Source organism: Microtus pennsylvanicus, chromosome 15 (genome assembly GCF_037038515.1).
Source record: "Microtus pennsylvanicus isolate mMicPen1 chromosome 15, mMicPen1.hap1, whole genome shotgun sequence".
In the NCBI taxonomy this organism is placed as follows: Eukaryota; Metazoa; Chordata; class Mammalia; order Rodentia; family Cricetidae; genus Microtus; species Microtus pennsylvanicus.
In genome coordinates this window covers 29,130,660-29,147,592 of record NC_134593.1, presented here as the reverse complement: position 1 = coordinate 29,147,592, position 16,933 = coordinate 29,130,660, and the positions used below count along the sequence as shown (strand labels likewise).

General features: G+C 48.2%; 1 protein-coding gene across 1 annotated transcript in view; it reads left to right on the top strand.

Moving 5' to 3' along the window:
• Positions 1 to 12,196: 12,196 nt before the first annotated feature.
• The window catches only part of Rhobtb2 (Rho related BTB domain containing 2), a 37,445-nt gene continuing 32,708 nt past the window's right edge, over positions 12,197 to 16,933 (top strand). Inside the window, exon 1 of the mRNA XM_075950242.1 lies at positions 12,197 to 12,260. The gene's annotated coding sequence lies outside the window, so the exon portion shown is untranslated. The remainder of the gene's footprint in view (positions 12,261 to 16,933) is intronic.

The following is a 16,933-nucleotide window of genomic DNA, read 5'->3' as shown; positions in this document are numbered from 1 at the left end:
GCAAATCACTTGCCTGATATGCCCAAGACATTACTTTTAAACCCCTGTACTGGGAAAGAGAAGAGAAGGGGAGGAAGAGGAAAGTACAGGAGGAGGAGAGGGAGGAGAGAGAGAGAGGGAGGGAGGAAGGGAGGGAGGTCAAAAGAAGTTCATACACTAGTTCATTTTCAATCCTGGCTGCCTATTAGAGACCAGGAAATAGCAAATGCTGTCATAACCAAGGGGAATTCTGTTAAACTCTCTGAGGACAAGACCCAGACACCTTAGATTCTTCCTCAGAGAGTCTGAACCTGCCAGCTCCAAGTTCCTTCCTTTACTTTGAAGGTGCTGGCGGTAGGAAGATGCTGATCCCGCTACCACCTAGCTCAAAGCTTAGCCCATTTCACCCAAACTGGAAGATGATGGTGGAGAGTTGGCCTAGGATGAGCAAGTCTCTGGGCTCGATCCCCACTACGACAAACAGAGCATTGCAAGACGACAGTTCACAAGGTGCCAGTGAGTGCCAGCTCAGTGAGGGCATCCCTTCCAGATCGTCCCTGCTGCCATCCAGGAGTCCCTGGGGCCACTGAACTGCAGAAGAACCATGAGATCACAGTTAGTGCTGGCCTCCAGCCTCTCTTTTTGGAAGCACCTCCAAAGGAAGCTTCAGGGCAGGCATATCTGACTGCCCCACAGCTTCCTGAGCCGGTCTGCAGGAAGGAAAGGGTGGATAAACACTTCCTGCCTCTGCTCTCTGTCTCCAGGTATCCTGCTCTCCTAGATGTTGGTGCCACTGAGCCTGTACAAGGACAGGGACAGTGTTGGCATTCACCAGGTGCCAAGCACCCTGTGAGCATGTCTAACTTGTACTGTTCCATTTAATCCAGCCCTGTGACCTAGGTCCCTGCTTGGCTGCTGAAGTTTGCTTGGCTACTTATCAAAGGCTGCACAATTAGTGAATGCAAGAGCTGGATCCCAACCCAGATTCTTCTGTATCCAAAGCCTGTGTGCTTACCCTCCCCCACGCTAAGATATCCTCCCTCTGCTGCCCGCATTTTCTGTCTGTCCCGTGAACACAAATGTCCCTTCCTTGCCGCAAACTGTCTCTTTGGTTCACACTCCCCTAAAACTGCAGCAGCCGCAGGACATTTTGAGTCCTGTTTCTTGGACATCCTGCTCATTCGTTTATTCATTCGCTCATTCAGTCAACAAACAGTCTCTGGGTCTTCTCCAGGCCAGATGCTGCCAGTCTCTGGGGTTTGGCTATCTTACTGCAATATCAATGGGGGATTAGAGAGGAGAAAAAAAATAGGAGTCTCAGCCAGGTTTGGAGTGGTGGCTTAGCTGTTTTCTTCTGAGGGAAGGTGAGTGGAGAAGCTGCCAAATCCTAAACCTCTTCGAGCCCTCCCATGTGCAAAGCGGTGATCTCAGTCTGCATGCTAGTCCCAGGCCGCACACAGCAGCATGCGGTTTAATGGGAAAGGCATGCACTTGCTTAATATCAGATACTGCGATGAGAAGGAAGAGACACTAAAGGGCAGAGAGCAGGTCCTGAGCTGAAGGGCTGTCGTGGGTCAGAGCTAGTCTCGTGAGACTAGGATTGAAGATTACGTGGTACGTCGGTGAGTCTTCAAGGCTGTGCCTTGTAAGCTCGACCTCTGTTCTTTGATGGGTCTTGAATGCACGTTTCAAATCCTTAGAGCCTGCCTTAGACCCAACCCCTCACATCTGATCATATGATTGCTGTGCTGTAGCCAGATGGAGGACTGAATACAGCCAAGTCATCAACCCCAAGACAATCACTTACAGCAACGGTAGTCTGTTGAATGAAAGAGGCCCTGGCCTGTGGATCAGGGCATCCATAAACACCAGAAAAAAAAAACCCACAAACAACAAAAACAGCAGCAACAACAACAAAAAATACAAAGATCAGGCCTGAGGTGAGGATGTGGTCTTGCGATCTCAAAGGAAAGCTGAGTGTGACCTGCTCACGGTCCTCCTCCTGGCATGCCTACTCAGAGAGGAGGCTTATCAGAGGGTACCTGCTAGGAAAAGGGCACGTCTTTGTGCAGTTTGTTCTGTCTTCCTTTAGATACCCGTGTGATCATTTCCCACACCGTCCCGGGGCGTGTGGATAAAAAGAGTCATCCAGCCTCCAGGACACGTTTTCCTCTCCAGCTCCCTATCAGTACCACCCCTCACCCCTTGATGATGTTCAGGCTCATCATCATCTACTCTACTCAGACCATTTAGAGACAAGAGCCAGCACCACACATTTGAACTACAGCACATTTTGGCTTCTAGTCTTTAAACGCTACCCCTTCCGGGTGCTTACCGCTATCCTGTCTTGCCGTCCACGGCCTGGGGCTCACCCCAGTGCTTTATCTCTCCCAGAAGCACTTCACTTCAGCAGCTGGACATTTCGCAAGGCTTTCTAACAACCTCCTTCCCAGCTTTCCAATCCATTCACTGATTTACGCTACAACTATGCCTCAGTTATGTTCTTCCCGATTTACAAACCTTTGCAAACCTTCCCCTTCCTCAACAAGCCTTCTTCCCCCTGCCTCTCTCCTTTCTATTCTGTAGGGTAAAATAGGAGTTATTGACAAGAGTTTCCAGAATTGTCACACCTTCCTTCCAACATGGGACGTCATCCTTCCAGGAACCTAGGACTTTTCCCCTTTTCTGGCTTCAGACCTCTGCCTCCTGCCATTCATTTATTTCTTTGCCTTCTCTTCATCTCTGATCCCTCCCTTTCATTTACATTAGCTTAGGAGCACTTTCTAAGAATGTTTTCAAAAGCCTTCTGTAGTCAATGTTGTGATGTGTCAACAGGCGCCCCCTCCTGGACAGAAGTATATACTCGCCTTTCCTACCTTGCTGTTGACGGTGAGAGTTAAGCACCTTTCTGGACATGCTGCCTGGGCCACACTAACACCCATCCTCAGGGCAGGCCTTCTCCAGTGAGTGATAAGTTTATTTCATTAAGTTGTAAGTCTCACAGACACATGACTGCCACAAAGGGGGACTCCAAACTCACGCATCCCTACAAACAGGAGCAGAAGTGCCTCAGCAGAGTATGGGCTTCCCATGCATGGAGCCCTGGGATCAAATCCCAGTAGCCTCAAAAAGAAAAGTATCCCAAGGGCAGAAGATGTGCCACACAGGGCCACTTGGTGAAGCACAGTCATCCAGGAAACTGAGTGGGTGGGGAACCCTACCAAGAGCCTTTGTTGTGACTTCTACTGAAAATATTAGCAAAGAAAGTGAAGCAAGGCCCTTCCTTCAGCCCCGTTTGAATCGTTTAAATGGGCTTTAGGATGTCCCTCTCCCCAGTGTCAGAACCTGACCTGCTCCATTAGGCATGACTGGGGTGGGTCATAGTGGGTAAGTCCAAAAGAAATGACTCGAAAGCATAGGCTTTGGATCGCTATAAATGTAAAAAGCCGTACTTATTGGGGGAGGGGATAGTTTTTCACTTCTAAGAATAGCCATCCCAGAGGGTGAGCCAGTCTCTCAAGGGTAGCAATCCCACTCCACGTCAAAGCACCGGAAAAAAAACAAACAGAAATCAGAAAGATGCTATACACAGGTGGAGCCAAGCTCCCGTTCTCATTTCCCTGGTGGACGGATGACAGAAGGACCTCCCTGGCTCTGCAGCTCCTGCCAGCTCTGCAAAGGTCTTCACTGCGGCTGCATCACTGGCCCTCTCCCCAGCGATGCCATTCATGCCCACTTTCCCCACTTGGCCCTCCCTAAGAACTCTCCTGCCCGCAAACTCTCATCTTGGCATCTGTCGCCCAGGGAACCGATATAGATACTCTCCACACCCCCACAAGCCCACTCACCACCACAACTACCTCTCCTTTCTTTCACAGCCAAACATCTTGGAGGAAGAACTCCAGCTCCTGGCCTCCATGTCTCCCAGTTGCCCACGGACTGAGGCTAACACCTCAACCCAGAAGACGTGTTTTGCTGCCCACATGCTGGACGTCCATAGGGCTGATACCTGGCCGCTGCCCACTTTGAGTCTTTTCCTCTGGTTGGCCCTACACTTTTCTGGCTTTCCTTCCACATCCCTGGCTGTGCCTTTTCCTCTCTTGTATGTGTGGCTTGGCCCATCTTTTAAATATCATTAAATGTCTCTTGGGTTTGTCTCCTTAGATCCTTGTCCTCTTAGGTTCTGCCAGGACAACCGTGGCTCTCTCTTTGCTTCAGCAAGCCCTTACAGTCATGACTTGCACATCTGTGTTGGAACATCTGTCCTGCTCAAGCAACTGGCGCCTCTTTAATATTCCTCAGGTACCTCATGCTGGAACTTGAGTGAAAAGGTAGGGGTGGCTTTTCTCTTCCTCCATTCTCCTTGGTTTTGCTGTTCATCCACCCAGCTCCCTGACTCCAGATTTGGAGAGACAGCTATAATGCCCCATCTTCCCCTGCTTCCAGCAAAAGGCAAGTCCTTCTGAGTCTCTCACGTGACCAGTTATGGCTGACTTATCCCCTGGGCGCGGTGAGGAGGGCTCGGTTCTTTCAGGGGTCTGCACAATTCCTTTCACTTTTGGAAAACTCCTAAGAAAAAGGTTAACTCCAAATAGAGCCATCGGATGTAAGTTTTAATTGTGTGCGTATGTGTGTGTGTGCATGGCCTTGTTTCTGTGCAGCTGTGCATATGTGTAAGTATATATGGAGGCCAGGGGACAACCTCAATGTCACTTGCCAGGAGTCTCACTGGTCCTGGTCTCTCCAATGAGACAGCCTGGCTGGCTCACAAGCCGCAGGAACCCACCTGTCTTCACCTTCCCAGAGCTGGGATTAGAAGTGGATACCATGGGTTTTTACCCGGGTCTCATAGACTCTGGTCCTCACACTTGCAAGACAAGCATTTTATCAACTAAGCGTTTTATCCTCCAAGCCTCCGGAACTCGCTACGTAGATCAGGATAGCACTGAACTCATAGAGATCCACATGCCTCTGACTCCTGAGTGGTGGGATTAAAGGTGTGCACCATCCTTCTGGCCAGTTTGCAGTTTTGTTAATGGAGGAAGGAGCCCACTAAAGCCATCCAGTTCACTCTCCAACATTCCCCAGAGCAGACACTTTGCATCAGCACTGCAACCAAAGCCATGGGCCCTCCCAGGGTGTCCTAAAGGCATTCCTTCCTCGCCTTGCCCTGTTCCACACCATTATCGTCCCGTAAACCAGCTGTTGTTCTAAACTGCTCACACCCTGAGCCTCAGCAGTTCTGGAAACCTCCAACACTGGGCCCATGCCCAGACTTTTTGATGCAACAGATCTCAGGTAAGGCCAGAGATTGGCTTTTCTATCCTGCTCTTTGCTACCCAGTCTGAGAACCCTCGGCCTCAGTTGTGCCCCAACGTCGTCAGGTTGAAAAACATTCTACCTGCCATGCAGAGTCCTTTGTGGCTGTGTGACATTTAATCACGGCATCATGCTCATCCCTCATCCCGCCTCTCACAATCTATCGGCAGTGGCTATAGTTTTTCATGAAAGCATTCTCTCCGTCTGGCCCCTGGGCTTGTGCACATGCCCCCTGTCCTCTGCCTGGACCATCTATAGTGCGCCTTCCCTTTCCCTGAACTGGCTGGCACCTTTCAACCTTCTGTAGCTGTGCCCCCAAATGACCCCTGCACCCTCTGGGTGCTCCTTTCCAGTGGCCTTCACTGTTCTGGGCTCCACCCCCCCCCCTCCTTGGTCCTTGGCTCTTCCCTTTTCTAAATTCAGCAACTATAGGAGCAAAGAGATGGTCTTTTTTACACCTGGTTGGGAGCCAGCTGGAGACACAAAGGACAATGACATTTAAAGGATGTCAGAGGAAGGACAAGAGCCAGGGACGACTAGCTGGGGAGGAGAAAGGAAACCTGGGAAACTGTAAGGCAAGCCAAGGAGGGCCCACTACTGTCAGCCCGGAAGTGGAGTAGAAGTATGTCAGATGGGAAGTTGAACTTCCTGCGATGAAATAACCACTGAAGGAATAGAGAGAGCCAGTGAAGGGAGGAGGCAGCTCTCCACAACAATAGAGGTCTCCTCCTGGCTAAAGTGACATGAAAAATGCTAAGCCAGAGACTGGAGACTCTTCTAGACTCCAGAGAATGCTGGCCACAGGGTAGCCTCTGCTGCTGCTGCTGCTGCTGCTGCTGCTGCTGCTGCTGCTGCTGCTGCTGCTGCTGCTGCAGCTTCCTCTGGCCATCTTGTCCCTTTCCTCCCCTCCTGCCCCCACCCCTGTGGTCAGATGAAACCCACCCCAGTCACCTGACCCCTCTGGGGCTCCTAGCCAGCTCTGGGAAGTCATGTGACCACTTAGGCATGCATGACAGGCTCCCTGGGGATGCTTTGAGGGGTGACCTTGTGCCCAACTCCTTCCCTGCAAGTCAAGTGGGGCTGAGCCCCTGGTCCGGAGGGTCAGGGCGAGCTTGCCCCCCTCGGCTGATTTAGGGCCCCAGTTTGCTAGCCTGGGTTATGTAACACCTGAGGAGAACTAGGCTCTCCGTCACCTGCACATTTTCTCTTTCTGTGGCGTGCTTCCTAGCCGCAGCTGCCTCTCAGAGCAGCTCTATTTTGGGAGCTGTTTTCGTTTGGCCTATATTAAGCACAGTCACAAGGCAGAGGCAAGGTGCGGGTGCAGGGTGGCCTGCAGGTTCTTTGTGTCTCTTTCAGTGTTAAGGGTGAGACAAACAGACAAGATGGAGCCTGCAGATCTACAGATCTAGAGGGGAGACTCAAGTGGCCCTGTGAGCCTCACACAAGAGCCCAAACGACAACAGAAAGCTGAGGTTCGGGTGGCCTCCCTTTCACTCCCACAGGCCTAGGGCTCTGCACAATTTTACATTCTAATTTTACTCCCCAAGGCCTTGCTAAGGGAGACTCCCATAGCCACTGCCACACAGGTCAGGAAGGTTTGGTTCCCTGAAGCCTGCAAGGCTTGGAGGCTAGGCTGTGTTGATGCTGGCTCGAGAAGTCTAGTCAGCAGGGCAGTCATGGGTTAGGTCCCCTCTACTAGAAATCCTTTCCCGAGCTCATAATTAAACCACATGACCAGTAGGGGTAGAGCAAGGGCTGCTGGGAGGTGACTGGTCCAGTGTCTAGGACTCAGAGTTCCCTCTACTTGGAAGGCCTGTGAATAAAGGGGCAAGGTCAATACTCTACCTCCTAAGTACACACTGTGTCCCTTTCTCTACTCTGTTTTGTCCCTTAAGACCCTACGATCTCTCTAGATGTCCATACCCTTCTAAAGGACCCAGTGTGTGTTCCCAGGCTGCTGACCCCAAAACCTACATCTCCTGTACCTTCTCTCTCCAAAGAGTCAAATCCTGCTGCCCCCTCCTCACCAAGGCAACAAGCCACCTCCACACCCAGATCAGCACTTTAGCAGAGTGCTGCTGTTGGTCAGGTCCTAACATCTACCTTCTACCTGACCTGTATCTCACAGGGGCTGAATGAGGACTTCCTCAATGCCCTAGGAAGGGAAGATGCCAAGGTCACATGCAGGAAGCATTGCCGGCTACGGACAAGGTGTTAGTGCCTGACTGGCAACGAGATACTGAGTTTGTCATGCATACAAAATGGATCACATGGTAACCAGCACAGCCAGCTGGAAATACCCCCAAGAAGTGGGGAAAGACTCCCCTGGGAGCTGTTACACGGAGTGGGTTTTCTATGAGGCAAGTTCTGATGGGCAGAAGCGACCCAGGAGAGGGGACAAGAAGATGTGAGCTAAAGGCAGAGATGAGGAAAGATGAAGATCTTTAGAGCTCGAGTTGGGCCTCGAGAGTGTCAGATCTGAGCTGGGGGCCAGAGGATAGCTAGAACCTTCTAGAGGGACACAGCTCAAGACAAGACAGAGTAAAGCATATCACCAGTGTAGGTAGGGCACTTAGAGACCAGTCCCTTATCGATGGTTTGTTCTATGTCGTCTGCATTACCCTAGGCCAACTGCTGTCCAAGAGCGCTCAATGGAAGATTCCAGAAAGAAATAATTCTTATGTTTTAGATGTGCCTTATTCAGAGTAGCAAGTAGAAATCGAGCTTCCTCTGGCTCTGCCTCGTCCAGGACCTACCACATCCCTTCGCCCAGTGTATCCTCTGTGTATACGCTGCCTGCCTAGCCACTCAGTCGTCGCCTTGCTTATCAGGCAGTCTATCTCATTGTCCAGTCGTTACTGCTCAAAGTTTTTTCATATTCATTTTTAGAATTGTTTTAAGTGTATGAGTGTTTTTGGGTTTTGTGTGTGTGTATGAGTGTGCACCATACGCATGCCTGGTGTCCATGGAGTTCAGCAGAGGGTGTCAGATCCCATGGAGCTAGAGCTATAGAAGGTGGTGCTGGAAACCATGTGCGTGCTGGAAACTGAGCCCAGATTCTTTGCAAGAGCAGCAAATGCTTTTAGGTGAATGCTAGGGAACCAAACTCAGGTCCGTGTTCTTATGCGGTGGGTATTTTACTAACTGAGCCATCTCTCCAGCACCGTGTGTGTGTGTGTGTGTGTGTGTGTGTGTGTGTGTGTATGCGCTCGTGTGTGATCATGTGTGTGTGCTCGTGTGTGATCATGTGTGTGCGCTCTTGTGTGTTGAGATAGTGTCTCCTTATATAATCCTGCCTGGCTTCCAACTCATTACGTAACTCAGGCTAGCCTTGAACATGTGATTTCCCTGCCTTAGCCTTCCAAGAGGATTACAGATGTGAGCCACTGTCTGACGGGAAGAAAAGACTGTTTTCTGTTGTTGTTGTCATCATTGTGTTTTCACTATGTAGCCTTGGGATCGTCCTGTCTCATCTCCCAAACGCTGGGATGTGTGAGCAGCGTGCCTGGCTTCGTCCATCATTCTTGCTGGGGGTAACGAGTGTGCCGTTGGCATGTGTGCCGTACTGTGCTTTTATCGCGATTTCGGAACGCACCCCTTCCACTCGCAGAACTTCCTGTGAAAAAGGAGGCCGTCTTCTGCCAGCAGCAGCTTCACACGTCTCAGGGTTTACCCCAGCTCCAGATTGCTATTTTCTCCTGTGCTAGATTCAGACTTATACTGTTTTCCTTACCACACGCTGGAGAAGTAGAACACCCCCCCTCCATACCATGATATAGACCAGAGCCCAGGGGGTGAAGTAGGTCTTGCCACCCAGGTTTGCAGTTAAATCTAAAGTTAAATGTATTATATAAGTTTGGAAAACATCTTTAAAATATGCAAAAAAATTCGATGTTAAGATCTGTAATTTGGAGACCTAGAAATAGCTTTATTACGTGTTTCTGAATTTTTCCTTGTGGGTGAATTTTTCCTTAATAATTTGAGAGTGTACTAATAAACAATCAACAATTATATAGCTGGTGTGTGTGTGTGTGTGTGTGCGCGCACGCACTGGGACAGTCAATGCTACTCACATTCCATCCTAAGGACAGACATCCACCATTGATTTAAATCTTTCCCTACACTGTGGCACACTTATTTTCCTTCCTGTTTTCCCCCACTGTGACTGATATCGCCAAATGTTTGTGGACTAATGTTATTTCCTAGATTTTTTTCTACTTTCTTGGATCAAAGTAGATGAGAATGCTTTAAGCCCCTGAATATATATGAAAAGAGGGAAAAACCCAAAACAACCATTCTACCCTATTATGGACAGTCCCTACCCCTGTGAATTAAAGTGGTACAGGACAGGCTTAAAGGAGACAAAAGAGTTTGTACGTCCAGACGTGGAGTCAAGGAAGACTGGACTGTAGCTGGGGACTCGAGAGCTGACTCAACCTGTAAGCTCTTCCAAAGGACCAGGCATTCACAGGGCAGCTTACAACTGTCTGTAACTCCAGTTCCAGGGGATCTGATGCCCTCTTCTGGCCTCTGAAGAATCTGCACACACATGCTGCACAGACGTGCACGCAGGTAAAACACCCATACACATAAAATAAAATAGAAGTAACTGGTTCCTAAAGTGATGAGAGTCTTAAATAATCTTTATAGCAGTCCTGGGGCTCTGGCTGGGTCCCTCCATACCTCATCTAAGTGTTCGCCAGATAAGGTTTGCCAGTTTATACTCCCATCAAGCAGAGGAAATAGAGAATTATCATCTAAGGACATTTTAATCTCCCCAGTGTTGGTGTACACCATAGCCCCGTACTTGGGAGAGAAACAGGAGAATCAAGAGTTCCAATCCGGCTTAGCCCACATAGCAAAGCTGTACTTTAGGAACAAACATGTTGTTTAAAAAGAGAGCGAGATCTTACTGAATTATTTGTATGTGCATATTTATGTGTGGCTGTGTGCACATGAGTGTCCATTCCCTTGATTCCCCACCCTGTGTGGGTTCTGGAAACCTAGCTCAGGCACTCTGCAAGAGCAGTGTGCGCTCTTAACCCCTGAGGCATATCTCCAGCCCCTACAAAAAACATTCTTATACAGCATGCTTGAGAGAGGTCCTGGGCTGGAGACCCTCTCTGGAGGTGGGGGTGTTAATTCAATTTTCACCTTTGTTCTCAGTTCTAAAGATGCCAGGATCCCAGGGTCTCAGGCATGCTAGGCAAGCACTGTACTACTGAGCTACCTCCCCCAGCCTTCTTAGTACTTTTTGTTTTGAAACAGGATCTTGTTAAATTGCCCAAGCTGGCCCAGAATTCATTCTGTAACTAACCAGGCGAACCTTGAACTGGAGACCTTTCCGCCTCAACCGCCCAAGGATCTCAGCTGACAGCCTTGCCACATAAGGCCCAATGTAAAACGTTTTAAAATGTTGCTGTATTTAATTCCTTTTTAATGAATCATATTTGCATGTTCTTTGCCTATTTTTAATTTGCTTAAATAATTTAAGTACATTAAATCCCTGGAGATTTAAATGCTCAGTTGTCACATCAGAATATTTATGAGGACAGACAGTGAAAACCCTGAGTATTTTCTTACCAGTGAGAAAAGAAAAAAAGAATTCATTGAATCACCAAATTCCTTCCTAATTTTGGAAAAACACAAGAGTCAGTTCGTCTCACCAGCACAGTTTTGATTGTTATCCTAGCTGTCTTCAGAGTACAATACTGCACGGATGTCCAGTGCCAAGTTTTTTCACCAAACAAATTCTGTAGATAGTTAAAATTTCAGCTCTACATTCCAAGGAATCTGATCCCCCTCCAGCTTTGTGTGACACCCCAACCGCTTGAGTAGGTCCCAAATTACAACCTGGGTGTTTCAACTTGATCACTGTTAAGTGCACCCAGACCCCATAGCCTGTCACCCAAAACCAATATTTTTAAAGTTTGCTCACCTCTCCTAATATTTAACTTTCTCTTTTAGCTACAGCCAATCAAAAGAAAACGCTAAATTGCTCTGGGCTGGTCTTCTTCCTGGTGTCATCTTGTGTCTGTTTGTAGAGCTTAAAGCCAAAGATTTTGTGGGTTTTTTTCCTCCCTCCCTCCCTCCCTCCCTCCCTCCCTCCCTCCCTCCCTCCCTCCCTCCCTCCCTCCCTCCCTCCCTCCCTCCCTCCCTCCCTCCCTCCCTCCCTCCCTCCCTCCCTCCCTCCCTCCTCTTCTTTCTTTCTTTCTTTCTTTCTTTCTTTCTTTCTTTCTTTCTTTCTTTCTTTCTTTCTTTCTTTCTTGCAGTCTCATTTCCTATTGTAAAAGCAAATCATTAATGCCCAGGCATAAGTAGTTCTGTGTAATTCTTAGGAACAGGATTTCTGCAAACACGGTTGGTGGCTGGGAATTGTTTAAGTCTGGTTGTGGTGACAGTTCTTTTCAAACCTGTGTTGGGGAGGATTAGAAGGAGCTGCGCTCATCTGGTCCCCAGTGTGGGACCCTCCAGAGCAGCAGGAAGCCCCTCCCACTCTCCCATTCCCCCCCCCCCCCCCCCAGCCAACGCCTCCTTTGCTTCTTTGGAACTAACTAGGTAGGGCAGGCCCCTTGAGACTGTTTACGCTGTTTGGTTTTTAGAGCTGAGTCTTTTGCCAGTCACCAGGTCCCTACTCGGACTCTGCAAGTAGTGGCCAGCTCAGACCCCTTGACTTCGGCAGGGCAAGGCTAGAAGCTGAAGGCAGGCAGGGGAGGGTCTGCGAAGCCACCCCCCCACCCCCACCCCACCCCGGAGCTTGCCTTGCCGAGCTTCTGCGGCACTCTCCGGCTGCACAGAGGCCAGCTCCCGCCGACGGTGCCAGGACCTGGCCTCAGCTTGGCCCGGAGCCCAGTTAGCTGAGTGCTAGCTGCAGCGACCTCGCTGGCTGCTCTGGCCCCCGGGCCTCAGTGCCCTGAGCCACTTTCCTCCCAGATGCCGCAGTCATCTCCCTGAACCTCAGAGTAAGTAACCTCAGCCCCAGGCATCCATCCCTCTTGGGTCCTCAAAGCCCCTACTGTATGAACAAGGTGGTGACTGTCTCCAGAGCTATTGAGCACTGGGTCCTGGTGATTGATGAATCTAGCTCCTTTCAATGAGCTACATCTCTTAAATTTCTAGTTTGAAACTAAATTGCCCAGTCTGGCCTTGAACTTTTGCCTTGGCCTCCCCAGGGGCTGCGATTACACACCTCTTCTGCCAGCCCTGGCTTAGACGTCACATTCTGACTGTGCCCTCATGTGACTTGCAAACAAGCTCCCTCTGTCATTTTTAGGACACTAATCCTGCTTATAAGGACGGGACCTTGTGACTTAACCTTTTTCTCAAGCTCTGCCTCTCAAATGCAGATTATATCTCTCTTCTCTCCCCCGCCCCCCTTCATTATTTTTTTTATATGTATGGATGTTTTGCCTGCATGTATGTCTGCAGGCCACATCCCCAGAGGCCAGAAGAGGGCTTCAGATCTCCTGGAACTGAATTTAAAGACTATAGCGAGCTGACATATGGATTCTAGGTATAAAACCTTGGTCCCTGGAAAAGCAGCCAGTGCTCTTAACTGATGAACCATCTCTCCAGTCCCATACAGATTATGCTTCTACATAAACATTTGGAGGACACCTCTGGACCCTAGCTATCCCAGGGCAGAATCTTGAGTAGCCCTAGCCCCGTGCATGAGACACTATCTGAATTGTCAGGCGTCTCTGACATCACTTTAGAAACTACAGAGACCAGACCTGTGAGTCATGACGAGGGAAGCATGGAGTTTGTATTGGTAGGCAGACTTCCTGGCACTAATCCAAGGAAATGGGGCAGATAGCTTAGATTAAAAGATGAGGTGTGGGGGTGGGGTAGCTGGAGGGATTGCGGTGATGCTCTTGCAGAGGACCCAAGTTCAGTTTCCAGCACCCACAGCTTACAACCGCCTGTGACTCCAGCTCCGAAGGACCCAAGACCCCTCCTGGCTTCCGCAGACCCTGCACTCACACAGTACACAGCACACACCCACAAGTACACACATAATTTTTTCAAAGTGAGGGAAATTTTTGAGGGGGGGGGCAGAATTTTTGAGTTGGTTTGTTTAACTGTAGCTAAACACGAGGAAAACAGTTGTTAGTAGCCATAGACTCGATTTTTGTTTCCTGTCTTGCCAATGGAGAGCTCTGCTCCTGGGTAATCAATGAGGATGATGGGAGAAATAGTTACATTTCAGAGCTGTGTGAGCTTTTCTCCTATTTTCTGCATGTTTTACTATGAATTTGCAGAATGGGGAAAAAGACAAAAGAATGAAGACAGTTCTCTGCAGTGTAATGTGGGGCTCAGAGTTCAGTTTTCTGTATCTACTGGCGGTGACCATTTCTGTTCTATGTTTTCATGTTTTTCAGGCTTCTTTTCCTTCATTTATGGGTATGTGTATCTATGGAACCAAGAAAATATGACTTATTATTTCCCTTTTGGTAGTGGAGCTAGGGCCTTTCACACGTGAAACACTGTACCACTGAGTTATTTGTGGAGCACAGAAATAACTTATTTTTTATTTATTGAGTTTGATAAGAAAAGTGTGTGTGTACGTGTGTGTGTGTACGTATGTGTGTGTACGTGTGTGTGTGTGTACGTGTGTGTACGTATGTGTGTACGTGTGTGTGTGTGTGTGTACGTGTGTATGCACATGCGTACGCTGCAGTGTGCGTGTGGCAGTCAGAGGACAACTTTTCTGGAGCCTGTTGTCTTCCATCTTGTTGAGGCAGGGCCCTGTTTCTGTGGCTCTACTGCTGTATGATAACTGGCCTCAGGCTTCTGGGAGATTCTCCCGTCTCTGCCCGCCATCACCGTAGAAGTGCTGGGATTACAAATGTGCAACATCACATTTGGTTTAGGGCTTTTGAAGTGAGTTCCAGGGATTAAACTCGGGTAGGCAGGCATCTATGGCAAATGCTGAACCAACTTCTAGGCCCAGGGGGAAAAATCCTTTTCAAACAAAATACTCTTTTTCTTAAGGTTACAAACAAGAGAGAAAGCCCTCCCAATTTTTAAATATCAAGCACAGAAAAGCTCGAAGAGGAAAAGCAGGACTTGGCACCCAAGGAGAAAATCCAATTAGTCTTCTTGGGATAAGGAAGGGCTTCTCGATTAAGACAGAACAGAACTGGCGTGAAAGAATGCTTGATAAACTCAACTGCGACATAATTAAGAATTTATGTTCATCAGAAGACACAACAGGAAAGTCATTAAACTCCACAACCCTGGAGAACACATCTGTCATGCTTATAATTGGCAAAGATCAGAGGCACAGGCCTTGATGCCAGCCCCTTGTCACGAAGGCAAAGGCAAGCAGATCTCTGAGTCTGAAGCCACTCTGGTCAACATAGCAAATTCCAGGCCAACCAGGGTTATATAGTGAGGTCCTGTCTCAAAAATCAATCAATCAATCACTCAGTCAGTCAAGGGAGAGGGTTAGATGGAAGAGAAATGCTTCAGTGTTCCAGCGCACTAACCCCTCTTGCAGAGGACCCAGGTTTGGTTCCCCGCATCCATGCAGTAGCTCACAAACACTTGTGTCTCCAATTCCAGAGGAACCAACACCCTCTTCTGGCCCCTAAAGACTCCCGTATACACATGTGCACACGTCCTCAGAAAGTCTCACATTCACATAAATGAAACATGAATGACAGAAGACCCCAGAATCCACAAATAACTGCTATGCACAACAGAGGAAGAGGAAATGATAGCGTCCACAGAAGGGCGAAAGATAAAGACGGGCATCTCATAGAAAAAGAAACACAATGCACCAAGATACAGGGAAATATATTTTTGGTCTTGTTAGTAATCATCATCAAGCCACAGATTGTACAACAAGGACACCATTGTACACCCCAAAGAAAGGTGTAAGGTCATATCTAAAATCCCACCTGGAGACGCGAACATGAAGCAGCTGGAAATTTTTATTTTTTTTTTATTGTTGAGAGAGTTTTTCTGTGTAGTGCAGTCCTTCTCAGAATTTGAAATCTTTCTGCCTTCTCATCTCAAGTGCTAGAATTGCAGGCGTGCACTATTGTGCTTGGCTGGGACCTCTTAGAAATTACTGGGGAAAATGCTTTTGCATTTTCTTGTGTGGCTGAACATGCTGATTTTCTATCGTTCAGGCATACCAAGTCCAGGTATTTCACCAATGAGGAGGGATTGAATATACACATATAAAGATAAGCACAAGAATGTTGAAGGAAACTGAGCAGCCTTGTGTTGCTGTAGCTGAGGGCTAGTATTCTGTAGCATGACAAGCATTAGCTACGAATATTGAGATCTGTGCCTCAATATTCTTGAATTCAATATTCTTGAATAGACTTGAATGAGTAAAACAAGTCTATCTTTGTTGACTGAGGTTTCTGTCCTGCCCGGTTCCTGCAGTTAAGTCCCAAAGAAACACACAGAGGTCTACATTAATTAGAAACTGATTGGCCCATTAGCTCAGGCTTCTTATTAACTCTTATAACTTATATTAGCCCATAATTCTTGTCTGTGTTAGCCACGTGGCTTGGTACCTTTTTGACAAGGCAGTCACATCTTGCTTGCTCTGGTGTCTGGCTTCCTCTGTGTTTGGGTGATGACTTCAGACTGAAACTTCCCTCTTCCAAGAATTCTCATTGCCCTGCCTCTACTTCCTGCCTGGCTACTGGCCCACCAGTGTTTATTTAAAATGCAAGAGGCAGGGTACAGACCATTGTCCCACAGCATATCTTTTTTCTGTTTTTTTTGTCTCCCCCCCCCCCCCAGGCAGGGTTTCTCTTTGTAGCTTTGGAGCCTGTCTGTCCTGGAACTCACTCTGTAGACCAGACTGGCCTTGAACTCACAGAGATCCACTTGCTGGGATTAAAGGTGTGGGCCACCACTCCCATCTGGGATTATATTATGCTTCTAAAATTGAGTAAGGCCTTCACAATTGCTTGGCCTCTCCTACGTTTTATAACTCGGGTACATGTAGTATGTTTTTGTATTATATATTATGAGACTTAAAGGAATGTTAATGCCAACAGAAGGAAACTGGAAGCATATCCAAAAACTGTAAGTAGCATGCCTTTGATTTAAACTCTGACAATCTGATTTAGGATTTTAAAATCATAAACCCACTTGTCCACGATGTACTTAAAGGATCTTTTATCTGAAAAAGAAAAAAAGAAAATCTTATGCGAGTAGATCCCATCTTAGTCGATTTTGGTTTCCATAACACAACACGCAGGACTGGGAAGTTTATAAAGCAAAGAGGTTTCTATTGGTTCACAGGTCGGGGACCGAAACCTCAGAGTGTGACAGCACTGCTATCTGCTCAACTTTTCGTTTGGCTTCAGTTCGTGGTGGAAAGCAGAAGGGCGGGGGTGGGAGGTGGCTCCATGGTCAAGTGTTTGCTGTGCAATCACGGCAACATGAGCACACGAAAAGCTGGGCATAACAGTGTGCACACACAACCCCAGTGCCGAGGGTGAGAGGCAGGTGGGTTCCAGGAGCTTGCCAGCTAACCTGCAGAACCCACAGTCAGCTCCAGGTGCAAATGAGAGAGGAGGGTAATGATGGAGAACAATAGGAGATCCTAAACATTGGTTCCTGGTCTCTATAGGTGCACTTCCTGTGCGTGCATATCACACAC